At 39.8% G+C, this 12,217-nt stretch overlaps 1 non-coding gene and 1 pseudogene across 1 annotated transcript; one reads left to right on the top strand and one right to left on the bottom strand.

Annotated features, from left to right (window-relative positions):
• Positions 1–784: 784 nt before the first annotated feature.
• On the top strand, positions 785–1,402 carry LOC147937224 (secreted RxLR effector protein 161 pseudogene; annotated as a pseudogene).
• Positions 1,403–4,115: 2,713 nt separating this feature from the next.
• LOC147937223 (small nucleolar RNA R71) lies at positions 4,116–4,222 on the bottom strand. Its single transcript, XR_015569771.1, has one exon. It is a non-coding gene; the product is annotated as a small nucleolar RNA R71 (small nucleolar RNA).
• Positions 4,223–12,217: the final 7,995 nt, after the last annotated feature.

The following is a 12,217-nucleotide window of genomic DNA, read 5'->3' as shown; positions in this document are numbered from 1 at the left end:
AGATCATCGAGTCTTTCTCACACAAATCGATCAACATTGGATTCCACAAACCTATGAGGTAGCTAAAGAACATAAAGTTTGGCGGGATGCAGTTGGAGATGAAACTAATGCAATGGTGAAGAATCAAACATGGGACGAAGCTAATCTACCAAAGGGAAACAAAGCTAAGACATCTTGATGGATATTCACTATCAAGTAGAAGAGTGATGGAGGGATATAATGATATAAGGCCAGACTTGTAGCAAGAGGGTTCACTCAAACTTATGGAGAAAAATATCTTGAGACATTCGCACTAGTAGCCAAACTTCACACGGTAAGAGTGGTACTTTCCTTAGCCACTAACCTCTCTTTGGAATTGTGGTAGATGGATGTGAAGAATGCATTTCTACAAGAAGAACTAGAAGATGAGGTTTACATGAGATCACCACCGGGTCTTGAATACACTATTGGATCTGGAAAGGTATTTAAGCTCAAGAAAGCAATCTATGGTTTGAAACAATCACCAAAAGCCTGGTATCACAAACTTATTTCAACACTGATTGAAAAAGGTTTTCGAAGATCGAAATCTGATCACACGCTGTTCACTTCTCCAAGTCAAAGAGGTATTATAGTCATTCTCATATATAGTGATGATATTATCATCTCCGGGAATGACAAGGTAGGCATTCAAGATACCAAACATTTTCTTAAATTTGTGTTTTATATTAAAGATCTTGGAGAACTAAAATACTTTCTTGGGATAGAAGTGTGTCGTTCTGAGTAAGGGCTCTTCTTATCACAAAGAATGTATACACTTGATCTTTTGAATAATGTGAGTAAACTTGGATCAAGACCAATTGAAACACCACTTGAAGAGAACTACAAGGTCAACCGTAAAGGGGAGCGTGATGATGCTCCATTCAAAGATGTAAAAAAGTATCGACGGTTGGTAGGTAAGCTTATTTATCTCACCATAACTTGGCCTAATATATGCTTTGCTCTGAACCAGGTTAGCCAACATATGCAAAAGCCAACAGTACATCATTGGGAGATGGTGAGCCGAATACTTAAATACCTTAGAGGAGCTCCTAGACAAGGTATTTGGATGGAATGCAATGAGAATACAGAGCTGGTTAGATATTGTGATGCAGATTACGCTGGAGATCATGAAGATAAACGCTCAACAAATGGTTATTGTAAGATTGAGGGAGGAAATCTTGTCACTTGGAAAAGTAAAAAACAAAAGGTGGTCTCTTTCTCAAGTGCTGAGTCAGAATATCGAGCAATGAGGAAGCTCACAACTGAACTAATGTGGCTCAAGGCTCTCTTGAAGGATCTTTGTATTGATACTCCAAAGCCGACTACAAAGCACTGTGATAATCAAACCCTCATTCATATCGCAAAAAACCTCAGTAATTCATGAAAATAACGACACATCGAGGTGGACTGTCACAAAGTTAGAGAGCAAGTTCAACTCGGAGTCATCTTACCATGCTACACCGAAAGTTAGGAACAATTAGCAGACATCATCACCAAGGAAGCTACCCCACAGTGTGAGAGTATATACATGATGTACATATATTCTACCATGTTTAAGCATAGTTTATCCTTCTCTTTTGCATTGTTTAGTAGTAATCCCTTAGGTTTTATAGTCATTTCTGTCCAAATTTTCACTTAGAATGTTTAGAAGCATGTATTGCATACATTTGCGCATTTGGAGTATTATTAGGTGTTATGGTGCTTTAAAAGGCTAAGGAAGGACTTGGGGCTATTTATGGAGCTAAACAAGAGGACTAGAAGCACTCCACCATGACACTCGACCAGACACAAGGTCGAGCACTCGGTCGAGCACTCGGTCGGATTCATAACGAGCTCCTCAAATATTGATTCTAATGAAGACGTTCCGTTGCGATTCAACTTCATAATCCTTCATTAAAGTTGTAGAAAATCGAGCTCCCTTTCCAATTCCGGTGGTCGGAGGTCAATCCAACGTGTATTTCAAGAGTTATCCCTGTTTTACTGAAGAGATATCACTACACCCGAAGTCACTCGACCGTGTGATGAGAGGGACTCGACCGATTGAAGAGAAGAAGAGGTCACTCGGCCATGCACTCGACCGAGCACATGGACGAGTTGACCGAGCCGCCTTCCTATTTTTTCTTCTAGCCATTTGAGGGTTTCCCTTCCTTCCTATATAAACCTATTTTTTCTTCTGGCCGCAGATAAGCCACTTTTAGGCAATGAGAGAGAGTCAGCAAACCTAGCTTTTCCCTTTTGGGAATTTATTTTCTTTATTGCATCATCTCTTATCTTTTCTCTAGATTTTCATAGATTTGTAACCTTCATAACTTTGAATCTGTTGACTATTTGCTTTCATCTCTCTCTTATCAATCTAATCATGTTAGTTTCATCGTTTTGTGGGTTTGAGTTCATCATCATCATGTTTTGTTTATCTGATTAGTAAGTTAGGATTCTGGAGATGGATTAGGCTGGTTTAGAGCTGTGGTATTCTGGAATGGTCAAGCTTGTTTGCTTATATATCTCTTTTGGGTTGTGTCTGCTCTAAGTTTTTCTTATATCTGAGAGGGTAAGAACAGATCTTAAGGTTCCTAGCATCACACCAATGTCTAGGTTGTTAGATAAAGCCAACACTGGAGATTATCATGCTTGTCCCAAGAGATTGGTTGCACAAAGTGATTTTTGACAAGTAATGGTCTGATTCTTAAAGTCGGTTTAGTATGGTTTCACCAATGAGAGTTGGGTTAGGATGTTACTAAACTTGATTACCTCTATCATGTTTTATTGAGGTTTGTTGACCTTTTTAGATAGCCACAGCTTGAACACCAGCCCATGAATCCATCTCTAAGAGCCTACTTTGTTATCTTATTGTCTGTTATTGCATATTATCTTGTTCTATTGCATTATGTTCTGTTTTACGTTGTTTGGAGTTGCTTCTGTACTTTTGTTATGAACCACTCGACCCCCAAATCGACCATGCTAGGTAGAGCTCCAGTTTACTTTATTGTTTATGCATTTTTCTGTTCTAGTTTGTTCTTGTTTACTTCTGCTTATCAGTTAATTCTGCTTAGTCTTGTTTATTGCACTTGTTCTATAGTTTAATTATGCATTAGTATTGTCTTAAGTTGCTTTAATCTTCAGCATTTACATTTATGTCATTAGGTTGTTAGAACCCAACTATAATCATATCTGGCTTAACTTGAATGCATTGATTACATCTTTACTGCTTACATATCACACTCTTTATAAATTGACATCCTTTATGCTACAACTACATAAGGGTATTGAAACACCTTGCACTGCATCTGATCATCCATACTTATGTCTCTGTTTGCATGTTATCATACATTCATTTCATAAGTAAAACCACCAAAAAAAAATACTTGTTTCAATTGGCGTCGTTGCCATTAGGGTGTTTATATGTTCCAGTCGAGATTTCAATGTTTCAAGATTAAATTATGTTACATTTTTACTCACCCCTTTGTTTTTTTTGTGTTCTGTTTTGATCTTCAGGTACCACTCGACCAGGGACTCTGCCGAACGCCCAAAAGCAAACGGTCGAGTGCGTGTTCGAGTACCTGGTCGAGCACTTGTTCAGAGTCCCAAAAACACAGACAAAGAGGTGGAAATGGAACTCCCACAGAATCAGAATGAACCTCAGGGGAGAAGGAAGATTGGTGATAGTGATGCTCCCACTACTCATACTAAAAGATATGGGATACAACCTTCACAATCAAGAGTAGTCTGATCTCAAGAGTAGTCTGCTCCCACTGATGCAACCTTCACAATCAAGATTGGTGATAGTGATGCTCCCACTGATGCATCCTGCACACAACCTTCACAATCAAGAGTAGTCTGATCTCAAGGGTTCAAAGCAACAAATTTCATGGACCGCCTACTGAAGACCCCCTTGCCCATCTTGATGAGTTTGATAGGCTCTGTAGCCTCACCACTATAAATGGAGTTAGTGAGGATGCCTTGAAGCTGAGATTGTTTCCTTTTTCTCTAGGAGGTAAAGCATCAGTGGGAAAAGACTCTACCTCCTAGAAAAATCACCTCTTGGGTTGATTGTAAGAAGGTCTTCCTTGCAAAATACTTCACTAGTTCAAGGACTGCACATTTGAGGAATGAAATTTCAGGATTTCTCCAACAGAATGGTGAATCTTTTCAGTAAAGCATGGGAGCGCTTCAAAAGCTACCATTGACAATGCCCACATCATGGATTCAGCAATGAATATTTGTTGTGTACTTTGTATAGAGGTCTTCTTCCTAAGATCAAGATGCTCCTGGACACAGCCTCCAATGGAAGCTTCATGAATAGATTATGAAAACTCACACCACCGTTCGTACGTCCGTACAACCACATTCAAGATGGGCCGTCTGTACACATTCAATGATAAACGAGTGCAGCCCATAAGAGAGAGTCTCCAACGGTCAAAAAGTCTCTAGATCCTTCCACCACCTAACCATTGTCGAGTTTGAGCGAGTGGAAGCTTGAAGAAGTCAAATGAGAGTCATATGTTGTGTTAAGAGAGACATGTCACTTTCTACCATGATACTTGTGCATAGCATCTTGTAAAGAATATTCTCCTCCTTTATGTCTATAATTAGATTGTAATTAGGAACCATTTTGTGTAAGAAGAGAAAATATCTTTTTCTCCAAATAGTCTCCCTACTCTTCCTACTCTCTCTACTCTCTTTATGATTCTATACTTTAGCTCATCAAATCTCTTCTTTCACTCTTTCCACTCTCAATCGTTCTATATCAAAATCTTACATGGTATATGGTAAACTGGAACTGGAACAATTAATGCCTTGATGCTCTCCATGATAAACTTATGGTTCAAGAGGAGACTTTCAAGGTCGAACAGAAAAACAAAGAAGAAGAACTACTTATTGTGGGTAAGAACCACAAAAACAGCCCTATGTGGTCGAGGGCTTTGGTCCCATATCACTACAAGTGAAGCACCAAGCGGTGAGACCACCGAAGACAGCAAGGAACTTGTCGCTGGTGGAGGAGATAAGTGGTTTCAAGAAGACCAAGGAGTTCTAGCCATCATTCAAAACACTCTTGATGCTCCAATCCTTGAAGCTTACTCCTATTGTGAAACTGCAAAGGATCTATGGGACACTCTACAAAATGTTTTTGGAAATGTTACCAATGTCAACCGAATTTTTGAGATCAAACGAGCTATCAACAGTCTCAGTCAAGAAGATATGGAGTTCACCAAACATTTTGGGAAATTTAGATCCCTTTGGGCTGAGCTGGAGATGCTTCGACCGGTGACCATTGACCCGTCGATATTAAACGAGAGGCGTGAACAAGAGAAGGTCTTCGGCCTACTCTTGACCTTAAACCCCTCTTAAAATGATCTCATCAAGCACATCTTTAGGTCAGACAAGCTCCCAAGCCTCGACGATGTGTGCAACCAGATCCAAAAGGAACATGGCTTTATGGGGCTATTCGGAGGCAAAGGGGAGCTAGTAACAGCCAAAAAGGTAGAGATGGCCTCTGCAAACAAAGGCTACTACAAACAGGATGATAAAAATCCCCCTGTTTCTTATCACTGCAAGAAGGTTGGCCACTTCAAGAGCCGTTGTTGAATTCTTCATCCCCACCTTCGCATAAACCGTGGAGGACCAAGCCGTGGAGGACCAAGGGCTCACCAAGCGAATATGATGGGAGATGTAACCAACTCCACACCAAGCAGTCACACTCCGGAGGGTAATGGAGCTGTGTTAGCAGCATCTTCGGAGCTGGTGAGAAAGTCAGACCTAGACGCCCTAATCAAAGCCCTCAAAGAGGCGTCTGGTAACTCTTATCTTGCCTTAAACACTACTAAACCTCTTATTATAGATTTTGGAGCTTCTCATCATATGATTAGTGATTCTAAGTTGATCAGTGAAATTAAACCAGCAAATGGAAATATGATTATAGCTAATGGAGAAAAAGTTCATGTTAAAGGAATTGGCAACCTAAAATTATTTGATAAAACCTCTAAAGCTTTCTACATGCCTAACTTCACTTCAAATTTATTATCAGTTAAAAGAGCTACTACTTATTTAAATTGTTATGCAATATTCTGCCCTAACAATGTACATTTTCAGGATATTGACACAATTAAAGTATTTGGCCATGGAGTCTCGCGAGATGACCTCTATGTACTTGAGGATTCAAATTTGGCTCCTCCTCTATCTTCATGTTTTAGTTCGGTTATTATTAAAGCTAATAGTGCTATTTGGCATGCTAGACTAGGACATCCTCATTTTAGAGCTTTAGGAATTATGTTTCCAAATATGTCATTTAAAAATGAAGATTGTGAGGCTTGTATTCTTGGCAAACATTGCAAGGCTGTTTTTCCTAAGTCTATGACTATTTATCAGAATTGTTTTGATTTAGTTCATTCAGATGTTTGGACATCCTCTTGCTTATCTAGAGAAAATCAAAAATATTTTGTCACATTTATTGATGAAAAATCAAAATACACTTGGTTGACATTACTTCCATCTAAAGATAGAGTTCTTGAGGCATTCACAAATTTTCAAAATTATGTGACTAACCACTATAATGCAAAGATTAAAATTTTGACATCAGATAATGGTAGGGAGTACACAAGTCATGCCTTCAAACAATATCTAGCCAATCATGGAATTATTCATCAAACAAGTTGTCCCTACACACCACAACAAAATGGTGTGGCTAAAAGGAAGAATATACATCTCATGGAGGTAGCAAGGTCTATGATGTTTCACACCAATGTCCCAAAGAAGTTTTGGGGAGACGTTGTCCTTGCAGCTTGCTATCTCATCAATCGCACACCAACAAAAATCCTTCAAGACATATCACCATTTGAGGTACTAAACAAAGAAAAATCTATATTTGATCACTTACGCATGTTTGGGTGTGTGTGCTATGTTTTGAGGCCAGGTGAACAGCGAGACAAACTTGATGCCAAGAGCATCAAAAGCATGTTCATAGGATACTCTACCACGCAAAAGGGTTACAAGTGTTATGAGCCGGATATGAAGAGAGTCCTAGTGTCACGTGATGTCAAGTTTGTGGAGTCTAAAGGATTTTATGATGAGAAGAATTGGGAACAACTTAAGGATCTCTCCACCTCGCCTTCGGACCGAGCAAACAACCTTCGCCTCCTTCTGGAAAGACTTGGCGTTGACACCACTCGTACCACTTCTAACGATGATGAGTCACCGGTTTCACCAACTCCAACCCCTGCACCAATGACCGATACCCACACTCACCAGACGGATGAGAACTTGACTGATGATGAAAATGGTTTAAATTCAGTACAAGGTGACAATGCCTCCGACAACGACGAGAACTATGAGCCTACCGAAGATGATGATGATGATGGGGACAGTCCAGGAGAAGTAATACCACTTCAACGGAGTGAACGCCGTAAGTTTGATCCATCTAACTGGCGAAACACTCGCGTTTATTACAACAATGTTGCGGTTGCTCACCCTATTCAAGCTGTTTGCACTCTTGCTCATTTTCCCTTGAAACATCAAGTGTTTCTCGGCCATATTGATAAACACTGTATTCCTCAATCCTATGAAGAAGCTAAAGAACATAAGGAATGGCGTGATGCAGTTAGTGACGAGAAGAACGCCATGGAATTAAACCACACTTGGGATGATGCTGATCTACCTAAGGGAAAGAAATCTGTAACTTCAAGGTGGATTTTCACTATCAAATACAAGAGTGACGGGGAGATTGAATGCTATAAAGTGCGGCTTGTGGCAAGAGGGTTCACACAAACGTATGGGAAGGACTACCTTGATACGTTTGCACCGGTGGCCAAGCTTCATACTGTTCGAGTAGTTCTCTCACTTGCAACCAACCTAGATTGGGAGTTGTAGCAAATGGATGTCAAGAATGCATTCTTGCAAGGAGAGCTTGAGGATGAAGTTTATATGAGACCTCCACCGAGCTTGGAAGATACCATTGGTCCAGGAAAGGTATTTAAACTCAACAAAGCAATTTATGGCCTAAAACAATCTCCAAGGGCGTGGTATCATAAGCTAAGCACCACATTGCTTGAGAGAGGATTCCGCAAATCAGAAGCTGAGCACACTCTCTTCACACTACCAAGTGACAAAGGTATTGTAGTCATTCTTGTATATGTTGATGATATCATCATAACTGGAAATGACAAGGTTGGTATACAAGACACTAAAACCTTTTTGAAATCAGTTTTTGATATTAAGGACCTTGGAGAACTCAAGTATTTCCTTGGTATAGAAGTATATAGGTCAGATGAAGGACTGTTCTTATCACAAAGGAAATATGCTCTTGATTTGTTAAGTGAAACAGGTAAACTAGGATCAAAAGCAGTACCAACACCACTTGAGGAAAATTATAAGGCTGGAGGAAAGGGGGAGCTTGATGCAACTCCATTTGAAGATGTCAAACAATACAGGCGCCTAGTAGGTAAGCTTATATATCTTACTATCACACGGCCTGATATTTGCTTTGCTGTGAACCAGGTAAGCCAGCACATGCAAAGCCCAACCGTACACCACTGGAACATGGTGAACCGAATCCTGAAATACCTCAAGGGCTCTCCGGGACAAGGCATTTGGATGGGACGCAATAAGAATACTGAACTGGTGGGATATTGCGATGCTGACTATGATGGAGATCGTGAAGATCGTCGCTCCACCACTGGATACTGCATATTCCTAGGAGGCAACTTGGTCACATGGAAGAGCAAGAAACAAAAGGTGGTGTCACTATCCAGTGCTGAATCGGAGTATAGGGCTATGAGAAAACTTACAACCGAATTAATGTGGCTTAAATCTCTACTCAAGGATCTTGGCATTGAATCACCCAAACCTATCACCATGCATTGCGACAATGAAGCCGCCATACACATAGCAACCAACTCGGTGTTCCACAAAAGGACTAAGCATATTGAAGTTGATTGTCACAAGGTTCGAGAGCAAATGAAACTTGGAGTCGTCCTACCATGTCACACCGAAAGCTCCGAGCAGTTGGCCGACATACTCACCAAAGCAGCTATTCCACAGGTTTGTGAGTACATTCACTCCAAACTTGGACTTAGAGATCTCACTCGGCCATAAGTACCCAACATGGCACCTACACTCTTTTTCCCTTAAGTATAGTTTTTCCCAAGTGGTTTTCTATGCTAAGGTTTTTAATGAGGTGGGTGTTCATGAGTCCAAGCTTGAAAAAATTCTCTTGATCAAGCTTGAGGGGGAGTATGAGAACTCACACCACCGTCCGTACGTCCGTACAACCACATTCAAGATGGGCCGTCCGTACACATTCAATGATAAACGAGTGCAGCCCATAAGAGAAAGTATCCTATGGTCACAAAGTCTCTAGATCCTTCCACCCCCTAAACATTGTCGAGTTTGAGCAAGTGGAAGCTTGAAGAAGTCAAATGAGAGTCACATGTTGTGTTATGAGAGACATGTCACTTTCTACCATGATACTTGTGCATAGCATCTTGTAAAGAATATTCTCCTCCTTTATGTCTATAATTAGATTGTAACTAGGAACCATTTTGAGTAAGAAGAGAAAATATCTCTTTCTCCAAATACTCTCCCTACTCTTCCTACTCTCTCTACTCTCTTTACGATTCTATACTTTAGCTCATCAAATCTCTTCTTTCACTCTTTCCACTCTCAATAGTTCTATATCAAAATCTTACATAGAGATGTAGTTGGAGGTTTGGAATTAGTAGAGAACTTTGCTCAGTCTGATGGAGATTATAGTGAGGAAAATGATAGCAGCTTAAGGGAAGGTGTTGATTATGAGGAAGAGCATAGAAAATACCTACAAGCCTTAAATGAAAAGCTTGAGAAGCTAGATAAGCTTGGAGTATTATTAGGTGTTATGGTGCTTTAAAAGGCTAAGGAAGGACTTGGGGCTATTTATGGAGCTAAACAAGAGGACTAGAAGCATCAAGATCGTAAAAGGAAGCACTCCACCATGACACTCGACCAGACACAAGGTCGAGCACTCGGTCGGATTCATAACGAGCTCCTCAAATATTGATTCTAATGAAGACGTTCCGTTGAGATTTAACTTCAGAATCCTTCATCAAAGTTGTAGAAAATCGAGCTACCATTCCAATGCCGGTGGTCTGAGGTCAATCCAACGTGTATTTCAAGAGTTATCCCTGTTTTACTGAAGAGATATCACTACACCCGAAGTCACTCGACCGTGTGATTAGAGGGACTCGACCGTTGGAAGAAGCAGAAGAAGAGGTCACTCGACCATGCACTCGACCGAGCACATGGTTGAGACCGAGCCGCCTTCCTATTTTGTCTTCTAGCCATTTTAGGGATTCCCTTCCTTCCTATATAAACCTATTGTACTCTATGGCCGTAAATAAGCCACTTTTAGGCAGAAAATATCTTTTTAGGAGTGAGAGAGAGTCAGCAAACCTAGTTTTTCCCTTTGGGGATTTATTTACTTTAGTGCATCATCTCTTATCTTTTCTCTAGATTTTCATAGATTTGTAACCTTCATAACTTTGAATCTGTTGAGTATGCTTTCACTTCTTTGTATTAAATTCTTCATCTCTCTCTTATCAATCTGATCATGTTAGTTTCATCATTTTCTGGGTTTGAGTTCATCATCATCGTGTTTTGTTTATCTGTTTAGTGAGTTAGAATTCTGGAGATGGATTAGGCTGGTTTAGGGCTGTGGTAGTCTGGAATGGTCAAGCTTGTTTGTTTATATATCTCTTATGGGTTGGGTGTGTTCTAAGCTGTTATTATATCTGAGAGAGTAAGAACAGATCTTAAGCTTCCTAGCATCACACCAATGTCTAGGTTGCTAGATAAATCCAACACTGGAGATTATATCAATTGGCCACAGCTTGTCATGTTGTTAAAGGGTGGGGACCAGGGTTCGAGGAACGCCTGGCGCACCAATAAACTACTGGTGGATTTGGATGAATAGTTCCTATCAACAGTGAGGGGTTAGGATCGATGCCCTGCAGGGCTAGCTTGGGGTCTGTTGGGGCGGCTAGCGGTGGGCTAGTGGGGTCTACGGGATGGGTTGTTACAATCATGTTTGTCGCAAGAGATTGGTTGCACAAGGTGATGTTTGACAAGTAATTGTCTGATTCTTAAAGCATGTTTAGTATGGTTTCACCAATGAGAGTTGGGTTAGGATGTAACTAAACTTGATTACCTCTGTCATGAGAGTGGATTGGTAAGTCTATGAGATCATTTTCTAGAGATAGCTCATGTTTGATTGAGGTTTATTGACCAGTTTAGATAGCCACAGCTTGAACACCAGCCCATGAATCCATCTCTAGGAGCCTACTTTGTTATCTTATTGTCTTTTATTGCATATTATCTTGTTCTATTGCATTATGTTCTATTTAAGTTGTTTGGAGTTGCTTATGTTCTTTTGTTATGAACCACTCGACCCCCAACTCGACCATGCACTCGACCGAGTGCTAGGTCGAGCTCCAGTTTATGCATTGTTCTGTTCTAGTTTGCTCTTGTTTACTTCTTTTTATCAGTTAATTCTGCTTAGTCTTGTTTATTGCACTTGTTCTATAGTTTAATTATGCATTAGTATTGTCTTAAGCTGCTTTAATTTTCTGCATTTACATTTCTGTCATTAGGTTGTTAGAATCCAATCATAATCGTATATGGCTTAACTTGAATGCATTGATCACATCTTGACTGCTTACATATCACACTCTTTATGGATTGACATCCTTTATGCTACAACTACATAAGGGTATTGAAACACCTTGCATTGCATCTGATCATCCATACTTATGTCTCTGTTTGCATGTTATCATACATTCATTTCATAAGTAAAACCACCAAAAAAAAATACTTGTTTCAATACACTCCAAACTCGGGCTTATGGATCTAACCAGGCCACAAGTGAATACTCTAAGGTATTGACTCCATACTATTTTTCTCTTAGTATTTTTTTGTCCCAAATGGGTTTTATGTACTAAGGTTTTTAATGAGGTGGGTGTTCATAGTTCCAAGTTCAATCGTTTCCCTAACGGTTAAGCTTGAGGGGAAGAATGAAGATGAACACTCCAAGTTATAGTCATATGTATCATATATGTATATTATAGAAGTTTCCTTTTAAAGACTCCATTATATCAATATAAATAGTTTGTAATTAGGTCAATATTGTTTAAGAAATGAGAAATTCTCCTTCTCTTTTATTTTAAAAATTTTGCTGCTC

Source organism: Camelina sativa, chromosome 10 (assembly GCF_030686135.1).
Source record: "Camelina sativa cultivar CO46 ecotype springtype chromosome 10, ASM3068613v1".
Lineage (NCBI taxonomy): Eukaryota > Viridiplantae > Streptophyta > Magnoliopsida > Brassicales > Brassicaceae > Camelina > Camelina sativa.
The sequence above is the reverse complement of the archived record's forward strand: the minus strand, read 5'-3'. Positions and strand labels throughout refer to the sequence as shown.